Genomic DNA, 12,999 nt, shown 5'->3' with positions numbered 1-12,999 from the left:
GTTTAATATATTCGTCCTTTTAATATTTCAGATATTTGAACTCTGCATTCGAAATGTAAAATTTTACGACCATTTTGGTTGTAGATTTTTTGCAAACTAACGCCAATAGAAATGCGTATTTAACGTAATTTGTTGAAATTGTGAACATGACGTAGTTCAGATTTCGTTAGTTTCGTTGAATGACTGCAGAAAACAGCGGCAAACGTTGTCATGTTTGATGGAAGTGCTGTTTCCGCACTGTATTGAAAAAGCGCGTACATCCGGTTGTCTGTTTCGAGTACGTCTCCGATATTGTTCTACAATGGAAACATAGCAAATACCCCACCCACCACCAAATATGGCTGCTTGATTCGTTTCCAGAACTAAGAGTTATTTGGTTTTTCTCTTCACTCTCGACTTTAAAACAATTTAGTTGTGAAAACCATAGCACCAAATTTACTAAAATATTGTATTAGATAACACAATCATTATCCTCCTTCTTATCTTTTCCTATAATGTAATCAACCATGTAAAGTTACCATGGTAACAAACGAGAAGAGGTTCACACGTTCATATAATTCTTTATCAAAACAATTATTTTTAACATATGTAGGAGTCAGAAAGGCGGCGCTATCAACTGTCGGACGGATGCATGTTTAGTAGGAATTTAAAAACATGGTCAACAAATAAAATATTATTTATGCCATTTAATAAAACGAATGTTGTGTAACTACGCAATATAGCGTCGACACTAAAACTCGTAATATGATAGAACACGTGTCTGTTGATAAATTATATATATCCATTGGAGAGCCATGTATTAAACAGCTGTCCTGTTTTTAAATCTCCGAAACAGCTACATGGTAAGCAGCTGATAATCCCCGTTTTCTAATTACAAAATTTTAGTTAAGGTTTTCTCTTTCCATCCTCATGTAGTTAAATTCTGTTTTAAAATTGAAGACTTTTGCGGAATCGGCTTATGCAAATGCTAAGTCTTTCTATTTAACAGTTTTAGTAAAGTATATATATATATATATATATATATATATATATATATATATATATATATATATATATATATATATTGTTCCTTCTTATGAAACTGATTTTTAATTTAATTAAATTTTGATTTTTAAATTTTAAAAATTTTTTAAAATTTTTAAATTATAAATCACATTACTTAATATTGAATTAGCTCTAGGACATTTAACTATCGAGCTTATTATATATCTAAATTACAACGAGCATTTCCTGTATTTTAATTAAACTAGTAATTTCACTATTACATTAAAATACACTTAGCTCTTTAGACTATTATTCTAATCTCCTTTAAATTATATATATATATATATATATATATATATATATATATATATATATATATATATATATTGATATTGATATTGAAAATTTATACAAATTAAAAAAGAACTTATAAACCTATAAGGCAGGTATACAAAATTTTAATTATTCAACAAGGAATACAAATAAAACAAGAAAAACGTTATTCCATGGAGTTTCGAAGAATGCAATTCTTTTCATCAAAAGGAAGAGGTTTACTAAATATACAATACATTTTGCAAGTTAATGCATCACAGAGAAAACAATGATATGAAGTTTATCATATTTGCATCAAAAAGGTCAGCTAACAGTTTCAAACAGTTTATAGGGATTCAAAGAGATTGAGAAAGCACGACACAGGAAAAAGGATATGACACAAAGCCGATGGGAAAGATGATAAAATCCACGACAGGAAAAATCCGAAATGGGTCTGTTGAAAATGCATTTGGTAATACATGAGAAAACAGAAATATAAATATAAATGTCCAGGGTTAAATGGAGCTTCAAAAAAAGTCATCAGGTTGTGGAGAAGTCAAGATATGCACCGTTGTTTTTAAAATGACGGATCAAGAGAAAAGCAGGATCTTAAAATGAAGATACCGAATCAAATAAGGGAAAATGGGTGGTGAGAGAAAAAGAGAGAAAAATTAAAAACAGAGACTTTATTGTCAACGAAATCAGTGAAATTGCCCACTTTCAATCAAACTAATTGATTGCTCTAGTGAGAAACTCACTGCACTGCATCGTGACTTAATCCACAGTATATTGTAGTTTACATTGCACTGTAGAGAGCCTGCTGTTGATTTTATAAAAGTGTTTTATATATAATGGCTTAAATTAAAGCTTACAATTCCAAAATCAAGTATTATGATTCAATTGTGCCTTAAACAGAAGTATTTATTTAGGACGCGCCCCTGTTAAATCAAACAACCTTCTGTTGGTTCTATACGTTAGGTCTTTCTGCTTGTGTGGTGATAAAACTTCTCAAATGCACTTGTGATGTAAGGCTTAATGAGGGTGATAACTTTATTCAAAATCGATCTTTTCCTTCTTTAATTAGACTTTTCGATTATTGATTAATGATTTTCGATATTTATCGGAAGTCATCCGATAGAAAAAACCTATCAAAAACACTCCCGGACATATAAAATATATTTGTGTGAAATTTGATAAAAATCGGCCAAGCTGTTTCGGAGTCTATAGACAATGAACTCTCTCACACACACATATAGACACATTAAAGCAAAGTGCATATATATATATATATATATATATATATATATATATATATATATATATATATATATATGTGTGTGTGTGTGTGTGTGTGTGTGTGTGTGTGTGTGTGTGTTTTCTGGTTTGTTTTTTCTTGCAATCCATTTTTTTACTTTATGCACGTTTCATTGAAAAGCAGAGACAACTCTTGTTTGTTTCTCTTACAATCCATTCTGTTCGAGTATAAAAAGAAATTTGCCGTATTCGCGAGCGTTTTCGACCTTCATAAGTCGTCCTCAGGCGAGTGATAAAAAATAATAAAAAAATAGGTACCTATTTTTTATTATTTTTCATATGGTATTGCATGGAATCGATGTTGCTTCGTCTTTTTATATATCCCTGTGCTACTTGCTTTGCTAGGCAGCCAATCAGATTCTTTGTTATTCACACATCCATTTATCATAGCCTATGAGCGCGCGTTTACCTTTGCCTGATAAATCTTATATTAAATCAACTATATCATGTTAAAGTCATATACTGAAACGATAATACCTAGTTCAAATCCTATATTGAATCGACTATACTGAACTCATACGATATATTGAATCGTCTATTTCTAGTCCAATCCGATACCGAATCGAATATATCGAACTAAAATCATATATTGAATCGATTATAATTAGTTCGAATCCTATATTGAATCAATTATACCGAGTTCAAATCCTATGTTGAATCGACTGTACCGAGCTCAAATTCTATATTGAATCAATTGTACCTAGTTGAAACCATATATTGAACTAACTATACAGAGTTCAAATCCTGTATTGAATAGACTGTACTAAGTTCTGTGGATAAAATTACGACCTGTGTTAAATTAATCTTATACAATGAATCATTCACTATTTAACTACATCTTTTTTATATATAAACAATTCGTATCCATTCGTGGCATAATCGTTTAGTTCTTTAAACATTTAATTGATTGTCTAAGTTTTCGAACGTATGATCATTCCTCTTTGATTTGTATTGTTTTTCTCCTTGCCTTGACGATCGTCGAAGTACATGTATTTTGCTAAAACTGTTTCGTAAAATCAAGCGTTCTCAACCATACCTTTCTTACAATAATTATGCGGTTAATTCAACGATACATTCTTAGCGAACGAGGGAGTTATTTGAGATACACACCACCAATCACGTCCTACCTAATTAGATCTTTACAAAGCGGCAATGCGAGAGAGGGTGCAGAAGGGAGAGAGAGAGAGAGAGAGAGAGAGAGAGAGAGAGAGGGTATGTGTGTGTTTGTGTATGTTTGAGAGAGGGAGAGAGAGAAAGAAAGAGGGAGAGAGAGGAGAAAGAAAGAGAAAGAGAAAGAGAAAGGAAGAAAGATAGATAGATAAATAGAGAGAGAGAGAGAAAGGGGGGGGGAGAGAGAGAGGATCAATCAGTAAAGTCAGTAAATCACGGATTATTGTTTTATTAGACTATATTTAACACGCTTGATTGCTTTTCCAAAACGCCATCGAAATTGATGCAAGAATCTTGTCGCTTTTGGATATATGACATCACATCCGTCCTTAATCATCCACTTCCTGTTCTCTTAGCTATACTGACCTTTAGTTTACAACACTTCCTGCATACTAGCTAATATGTACTACCAAATACTCATCAATCTTTTTATTCTAATATTACCCTGCTAAAATATCCTTAAACTTGACAATATATATATCATATACCTGTATAAGGCCACCATTCGCCCATGTATGGAGTATTGTTGTCATATTTGGGCTGGTGCATCTGCCACTAGTCTCTCGCTCCTAGACAAGGTTCAAAAGAGAGTCGCCAATCTGATAGGTCCTGAACTGTCATCTAAACTTCAGCCTCTGTCCCATCGACGAAATGTTGCATCCCTCTGCCTGTTCTACAAGTACTTTAACGGTGAATGCTCTTACGAACTGCAAGCACTTGTGCCCCCTCGACGTAAATACCCCCGACAAACCCGACAAGCAGCTAAATTCCACCCCTTCATTGTAGAGATCCCTAGATGTAAGAGAGCTTTCTACTCCAGCAGTTTCTTCCCTAGAATAGCTAGACTTTGGAATTCCCTTCCGGGTTCCTGCTTCCCTAACTGTACTGACATGCAGAAGTTCAAGTGTAACGTGAACCGACATCTTGCTGCCCAACTCCCTACACAGTACCCCTGATGCTTATGTCCCTGATAGTAGCCCCCTACAACAAAGTGACAATGTGCCTTGTTTGGGGTGAAAATGTAATAAAAAAAATATAGGAGTTCGCGTGGCTTAATGGATATCCTCGCAGGCGATGGTAACACATATACCGAGTGAAAAAATCATGTCAGTTTTGATCGGTTTAATTACGCACTAATTAATATTAAGAAAGGTAGCGGACCTATAATTCCCCTCCATGTTTATAAGTAAAATAGTAACATGTTCTCTTAATTCCATATTATGAATCGTTCACAATATACGTTATACTAGCAGGAAGAACCGATGCTGGCCGGGATTGAATGTTATTAATGAATATTTCACACTCCCATATTTTTATTGTCATCGAAATCGGTGAAATCGCCCTTCTTCAATCAAATCAGTTGATTTCCTACTCTAGTTGGGGACACATCGCGGTGCATTGGGAGAATACATCACATGCCTCCCAGCAGTGACTTAGTCCACAATACACTGTAGTCTACATTGCACTGTAGAGAACATACTGATGATTTTATAAAATTATTTTTATGTATGTAATAGTTTGGATTAAAATGAAAAAGTCAAGTATCATGCTTCAACTGTGCTCTAAACGGAAACATTCATTTCGAACGCGCCTCTGTTTTATCAACGAACCTATTGTTTATTTTATATGTCGGGTTTTTCTGCTTATGCGGTAATAAAACTTCTCAACTGCACTTATGGTTTTAGGCTGTGTAAGGTGTTAACTTTGATCAAAATCGCCTGTTCCTTCTTTGATTGGATTATTTCGATTATCGATACCTATCGAAGACGTTCCGATTCAAAACCTATCTAAGAACATTGTCAGACACATAAAGTACATTTGCGCCAAATTTCATAAAAATCAGTCCAGCTGTTTTCGAGTCCATAGAGAATGAACTCTCTCTCTCACACACACACACACACTCACACACACTCACACACTCACACACACATACAACACACACTCACACACACACTCACATACACACACTCACACACACACTCACACACACACACACACACACTCACACACACACCCTCACACACACCCTCACACACACAGACACACAAACACATACACACACACACTCACTCACACACACACACACACACACACACACACACACACACACACACACACACACATGATAGTAGAGATTGTCAAAGAACAGGAGACTTTATTCGGCGTCAAACAAACTAAACGTCAGTTTTGTTTTTATTGCATTTATTCGCCTCAAGCAATGCATATTGCCATTGAAGTGTAACTTGAGTTAGGAGCCACATTTTCAGGGAAAACCTGAAAGGGATCAGTAAGATGTTTGTTCACATTACATTTAAATTTCTGCTATATTCGCCTATTATGTGATTCGTAGATAGCCATCCATATAGTCTACATTTAGTGTTTTCCTGGATTTGGTTTATTTTAGCTTTGATATAGTTCGTTCTAATCATGCTTTTCTGTGCGGTTGTTGGTAGCGATTTCGTTTCTATGTTCAAGTGTTCTTTTCGTGGCTATGTCCAAGGAGTTTTTATCTTTTCTGTCTGCCTTCTCTGGTTAATCTTGTAAATCGTCCATATACCTGCTTATTTTTATTTTCTCGCCTTTTTTTTCGGTTTTTTAGTACTCAGTGTTGTTCTTTTTAGTGGTGACTTTTCCTGTGATGCTATGTTTTTCTGTGTTTTGAATAATGTATTTTTCTAGTTATGCTTTGTATCATCCACACAATCTTGTATGCGTACCAGTCCTCTCCCCCCTTATCTCCCTTTTACAATAGTGTCAATCAGTATCATCTTTCACGTTGTTTATGCTCACTAGTTTCATAGTTTTCTGGTTTGGGCGTTTTTCTTCTTTTTCCCAGCTCATGAAGGGTCTATCTATCTTACTAGGACTACTGCTCGAGTATTTATTCTTTTTATACGATTTCTACTTTATAATACGGTTTCTAAGAGTTTGTACTGGAATTTGAGTGGCACTCAGCCTCCCTAAGGTCCCAGTTCTCTTTGAGCTTGTCCAGCCGAGGTCTGGTTAGCACTCGCTCCTCGGTCTTTTAGCCCTTATTGACGCTTATCGGCTCTTTGGTATCACTTTTTTATTGGGGGGAACGGTGATGAAACAATGGGGGGATGCATGATGGGGAGTAGAACTTGTAGATATGCAGCTTCGGTGTTCTTCATTCCCTGTAACGCTTATTCGTTATATTGCCTTCTTGCATTATTCTCCGCATTCAATGGTTTGCCTTAATATTTCAGTCGTTTTTATTATCGTTAGTCGTTTTACTTCTGCAGTTATTCCTCTGATTCTAATTTCTGACATTCTTTTTTCGAAGTTTTTCGGAATTGTTCCTAGTGCTCCTACTATTATCGGTACGATTTTGATTTTCTTCATCATCCAAATCCCTTTTAACTCTCTGGCTAGCTCTGTGTATTTGCTTCGTTTCTCCTTTTCTTTCATACTCACCCTTTGGTCAGTTGGGACAGGATTTTTCTTTCTGGTTAATTATTACGACATCTGGTCTTTTTGCTTGCATGGATTTGTCCGTCTGTATGTTCATGTCCCATAGGATTTTGTGGTTCTAGTTTTCGAGTGCTGTCGCGGGTTTATGCTTGTACAATTTGTCTGTACGCTCAAAATGCAATCGTTTGCATAATTCCCAGTGCACCGCCCTCCCCACTTGGTCATGCCTGTTTTTGTATTCCTTTTGAGCCAGTTTGCTGCATTCACTTACTATATGGTTTATCGTTTCGTCTTTCTGTCCACAGAGTCTGCATTTGCTGCTTTCTTATGTTTTATTGATCCTTGCTTTGATATGGTTGGTTCGTATCGTGTTATCTTGTGCTGCAGTTATTAGAGATTCAGTTTCTCGGTTTATATGTCCTTTTCGCATCCATGTCCAGGTGTTTTCGTTATTCTCATGTTTTGTCATTCTTATGAATCTTCCGTGGAGTTGTTTCTCTTCCCATTTCTCTTTTCTCGTTTTGTCGTTTGTCTCTCTGTTTTCTGTTTTGTTTTGTTTTTTCGGTGTCTCTCGCTGCCATAATTATCCTTTCAGTGTTTTGCATTATGTATTTTTCTAGTACTTTTTTCGTATCCTTCACACAGTCTTCTACACAGATCAGTCCTCTCCCACCGTCATTCCTTTTCACGTAGAGTCTGTCAGTATCGTCCTTTGGATGCAGTGCATTATGCATGGTCATGAGTTTCCTGGTTTTCTGGTCGAGCTGTCTCAGTTCTTCTTTTCTCCATCCTATAAACGGTCCAGAGTATCTTACTAGTGATACTGCCCATGTATTTATACCTTTTATTAGGTTTCTGCTATATAATTTCGTTTCCAGGAGTTTTCTCGTTCTCCTGAGGTATTCCTTTCTAATTTTCTCTTTCATTTCTGTTGCTCTGATGGTGTCCGCTTCCAGAATTCCCAAGTATTTATAGTCGTCTTGTTCCCCTAGTGCCCTCATTTCTGTTTGGTTGGGTAGTTCCATGCCTTCTGTCGTTTGCAGTTTTCCCTTTCTTATAACTAGTTGTGCGCACTTTTCCATTCCAAATTCCATTTGGATATATTGGCTGTAGATTCTGGTAGTGTTGATTAGTGTCTCTTGCTCCTTTTCGGTCCTTGCAAAAAAGTTTCAGATCGTCCATGTACATCAGGTGGTTCATTTTTTCCTGTGTATTGGAGAACTTGTATCCGGCTTGGCACTTTCTCAGAATACTGTTCAAGGGCATCATGGCTATGATGAACAGTAGTGGTGATAGTGAGTCTCCGTGAAAGATGCCTCTTTGTATGTTAATTTCTGTTATGTGTTTCCATCGGCTGTTAATTCCAGTCTCCATGTTTTCATTGCATTTTCTATTACGTTGGTGATCCCGCTTGGTATTATTATTATTATTATTATTATTATTATTATTATTATTATTATTATTATTATGTCACATTTTGATTGTTATTATTGCCGATTTTAGATTATAGGCTATCAGCTTCTTCTTTTCTCAGGCTTCCAGTAATTTCCGCAAGATTCTGGCGATTCCCGACAAGGCAGTCTTCAGTATCACCCCAACATTGCAATTGATTCCAATTTTCTAAATCCACTTGTCAGATCCTTTTGTTATCTCCTAGGGCTTCCGTTATAGCAGGTGCAACGTCTATTTTCTTCCTCATTCACAATATTTTTAACTCCCTTTTCAAGTCTTGATACTTTTTTTTTACCCTGGTACTGTAATGGTAGTTGTCTTTTGTTACATTTTTTTCTAACAAAATTAAATCTAGTCTCTTTGATTCAGTCAAATTTTCACATTGGATATTCATATCTCATTATAATTTCATATTATCACTTTCCATCGCTCCTTCTGGAACATTCTCGTACCATTTTTCATTGCATTCCAATCCTCTTGTTTTACATATATCCCAATGTACCGTTCTCCTAAAAATGTCCTGACGTCTCTTGTACTCCTTTTGAGCTGACTTTACACAACTACTGACGATGTGTTGTATATTCTCACCTTGTTGTCCACACAATCGGGGACTTTACGCCGTTTTATCAATGTGACATTCATATAATATATCCTAAGCATCTGCTTTTGTGCGGCACATATTAGAGTTTCTGTCCCAATCTTCAAGTCACAGTTTGACAACCATCATATTCCTTGTCCACTGCCTCTGGTAGATCCATATGAAATTGACAATGCATTTTCTTACATATATCCTAATCGATTTTCAATTTTTTATTATTATTATTATTATTATTATTATTATTATTATTATCATTATTATTATTATTATTATTTTATAATCTTAGACTCCTTGTGGTGAATTTGTATTGTTAACTTCGATATATGTTGTCATATCATTCTATTGAGCCGGATATATTAATGAAAGGCTTAGTCTGTATTCATTATTTTATAAAGAATGTATGTTTTCAAATTTAAAACTTTTTTAAAGAACTGAAGTATGACTGAAATTAAGTTTAGGGCGGATTAATGCACATGCGCAATTAAGTTTTTGATACGCCGTTAAAAGAGTCTATAGAATTCTTTAGTTTGGAATATTTAAGTACAATGAAAAAAGTTAAAGCTAAGGACCCATTGTGTGCACTACTGAAACAATTCTCTTCCGTTCCCAGCAGGTTTGGGCCCTTCGCTTTACCTCGATCGGGAGGGGGGATTGACGTTGGGTAACACCGACTCTTCCTGACACTATTCATCACCTGGTTTTATTTTGAAATAATGGTTTTAAAACGACATTATTTCATGTACAATGTGACTACATACCGTTCTTGAAAGAAAAAGAGAGTAACGCTTCATACAGATGTTATTTTTTTATATTTTTTTTTAAACTCTTATTCACCCTAAACAAGGCATATTGCCATTTGGATATAAGGGACAATTATTTAAGATGGAGCCTACAGAAATTCTATGCAGAAAGTTGAGTAATAAGATGTCTGTTCGCATATTTAAATATCTGCGTGTTAGTGCAGTCAGGGAAGTAGGAGACAAGGAGGGAATTCCAATGTCTAGCGAGGGAATAAACTATTAGATTAGAAAGCTTTCTGTCGTCAAGGTACCTCTATAGTAAAGGGGTGACATTTTTCTGCTTATTGGGTTAGCCGGGAGTATTTACGTCGAGAAGGGGGAGGACGCAAGTGCTACGTGTTCAGTAGAATACATTCTATTAAAGTACTTGTAAAACAGGCACAGGGATGCAACATTTCAGCGATGTGACAGGTGCTGGAGCTCGGTTGACCGTGCTGGACATATTAAATTTGATACTTTTTTTTAACTTGTCTAAGAGGGAGAGACTAGTTGTAGGTGTATCAGTCCAGATGTGAAAACAATACTCCATGCATGGGTGAATGGTGGCTTTGTACAGATACGGAATAGTAGTTTTCTAGCATGGTAGAGGGAGCTCAGCATGATTTATTTTTGTTTCTTTTACAGCAGCCTTGATTGGCGTTATTATTTATTAAAAACTGTTAAAACTGCTTAAAGAAAGAAATAACAAAAGAGACATGAGAATACATTTCAATAAAAATGTAAACGCAAGAAGGAAATGGACAAATATCGAGTTAAGTTTTTAGAAGAAGGAAAATAATAATTACTCTCGACTATAAGAAGTGATAGTTTGTTCCTTTGATTCTGTTTCCACCTTGTGTTACGGTTCAGAAAAGAACTAGAGTAGCAAAAACTGAAGCTTCATCAGTTTCTTGCTACCCTAGTTCTGAGATAAATTATGATGTTTAAAAAAGTTCAAAAATGTTGCTAATGACTTTGGATCAAATTTGATGCGAATTTGAAATATTTGAATTATTGAAAAATTATTCTCATATTATTGCTATTTAAACATGTAATCGGTGTAATCCGTGGATCCATTCAATCGATGTGATGAAAGGATCCGCGGAATTAATTTTTGCAAATTTGTTTGCATCTAAAACTTTTTTTGGATGAGCTGATCTCTTCTTTCAGAATTAAAAAAAAAAAAAACTTGTACATTTTTCTCGTTGTTTAGTGTTTAGTATTAAAAACTGAAGAAGAATATCTCGGTGCCTCTGTTCAGTCTCGAAAGACAGAGGATACCCCCTGTAGGGGCAGCTGCGCGTGTAATTATCTGGCGAGGTTTACGTAATCTCCTGAATCGGCACTGTTTGAGTCTAGTGGCAAGGAGAAGCCCATGAGGACTGGAAACAATGCCGAGATAAACGGAGAGCATATACAGCACCTAGAAGTTCCAAATGGTCACCCACCTGGTACTAGCCAGGCTCATCATTGCTTAACTTCGGTGATCTGACGAGAACCAGTGTGTCAAACGTGATTATGCCGTATGAAGAAACATATAACCCGTGAGGAAATTACAATTTTTCCTCCTCTTTTTCTATTTTTATTTTTATTACTTCAATGACGAATTCCAAACGTGTTCACTGTGTAAATACCTTCGCCGCAGCTTGTTGTGTAGTATTTCTATTGTGCATAAAAGTATGATGACAACTGATATATGAAAATATAATGATATATAAATAAATATAATGATATAGCCTTATTGTCGGCAGCGGTGAAGAAGTGTGGATTAGTAAGGAAGGAAAACGCACACACTAGAATTCAGCGGAGTTTGTTTTTGTTTTTTCGGTACAAAAATTGTCAACCAACTGACGATATCAAAATTGGATTGTTGGTGGTATGCGCCAGTCTAGCGGACTATGGGGTTGCGCCTTTAGAGGAGGTTGAACATACAGTGATGATCATATTTATTGGCACGGTAAAATAAAAGTTAAATTTTGTCTAATAAATTCTAAAAAAGGGATTAAATTAAAGAAAATAACAAAGTATATTATGTATTTTTAACTGGCCTTTCCGATGCAGCAATCGGATTTTAGAAAAAATAAATAACAAAGGAACAACAAACATAATTGCAAAAAACCCTTGTTCAAAATTATTGGCACGGCTTTGTTTTTCTTTTAGTATCAGTATAATATCAATCAATTTCCGGTTTACGTGCTTTCTGAACTTTTTTATAGCCATATTATGCTTGTTTAACGCTAATTCAGTGAATAATTTTTTCAGATAATTTTTAGATAGCGATTTATTTAAACTATTATAAGTGACTAAATTATAATTTTCAATCGCCATGGTTAAAACTAAGGAACACAGCGAAGACGTCAGGAAGCTTGTTGTAGCATGCCATACCAATGGGGAGGGCTATGATAAGATTTCAAAGAAGCTAAACCTTCCCAAATCCACTGTTAGAGCCATAATAAACAAGTTCAAATCGCAAGGCCACGTTATGAGTTTAGAGGGTAGAGGGAGAAAAAGGATTCTTTCCCCAAGAGATGAACGGAAAATTGTTCGACAAGTAAAACAAAACCCAAGGATCTCTGTTGGGGAGATTGTTGATGAACAGAGCACCTCTGGAGTGAATGTATCTCGACATACAGTTGGTAGAGTTTTGAAGAGAGCTGGTTTAAAAGCATGTCGTCCGAGGAAGACTCCCTTATTGAAGCCTATGCACCTGAAAGCAAGGCTAGCCTTTGCAAAACGTCATATTGATAAAGATGTTGCATTCTGGAAACGTGTTCTATGGACTGACGAAACGAAAATAGAGTTATTTGGCCATAATAAAGTGTCTTATATTTACAGAAAATCTGGCGAAGCTTTCCTGCCTAAGAACACCATACCCACAGTGAAGCACGGTGGAGGCAGTTTGATGTTTTGGGGATCCTTTGCTGCCTCTGGACCAGGGCGACTTGTTAAGGTCACAGG

At 35.6% G+C, this 12,999-nt stretch overlaps 1 pseudogene; it reads right to left on the bottom strand.

The window, feature by feature from the left end:
• Nucleotides 1–11,452: 11,452 nt before the first annotated feature.
• On the bottom strand, nt 11,453–11,570 carry LOC145244264 (5S ribosomal RNA; annotated as a pseudogene).
• Nucleotides 11,571–12,999: the final 1,429 nt, after the last annotated feature.

The sequence above is a fragment of the Euprymna scolopes genome, chromosome 22 (genome assembly GCF_053919585.1).
Source record: "Euprymna scolopes isolate OS-2025 chromosome 22, ASM5391958v1, whole genome shotgun sequence".
Classification (NCBI taxonomy): Eukaryota; Metazoa; Mollusca; class Cephalopoda; order Sepiida; family Sepiolidae; genus Euprymna; species Euprymna scolopes.
The sequence above is the reverse complement of the archived record's forward strand: the minus strand, read 5'-3'. Positions and strand labels throughout refer to the sequence as shown.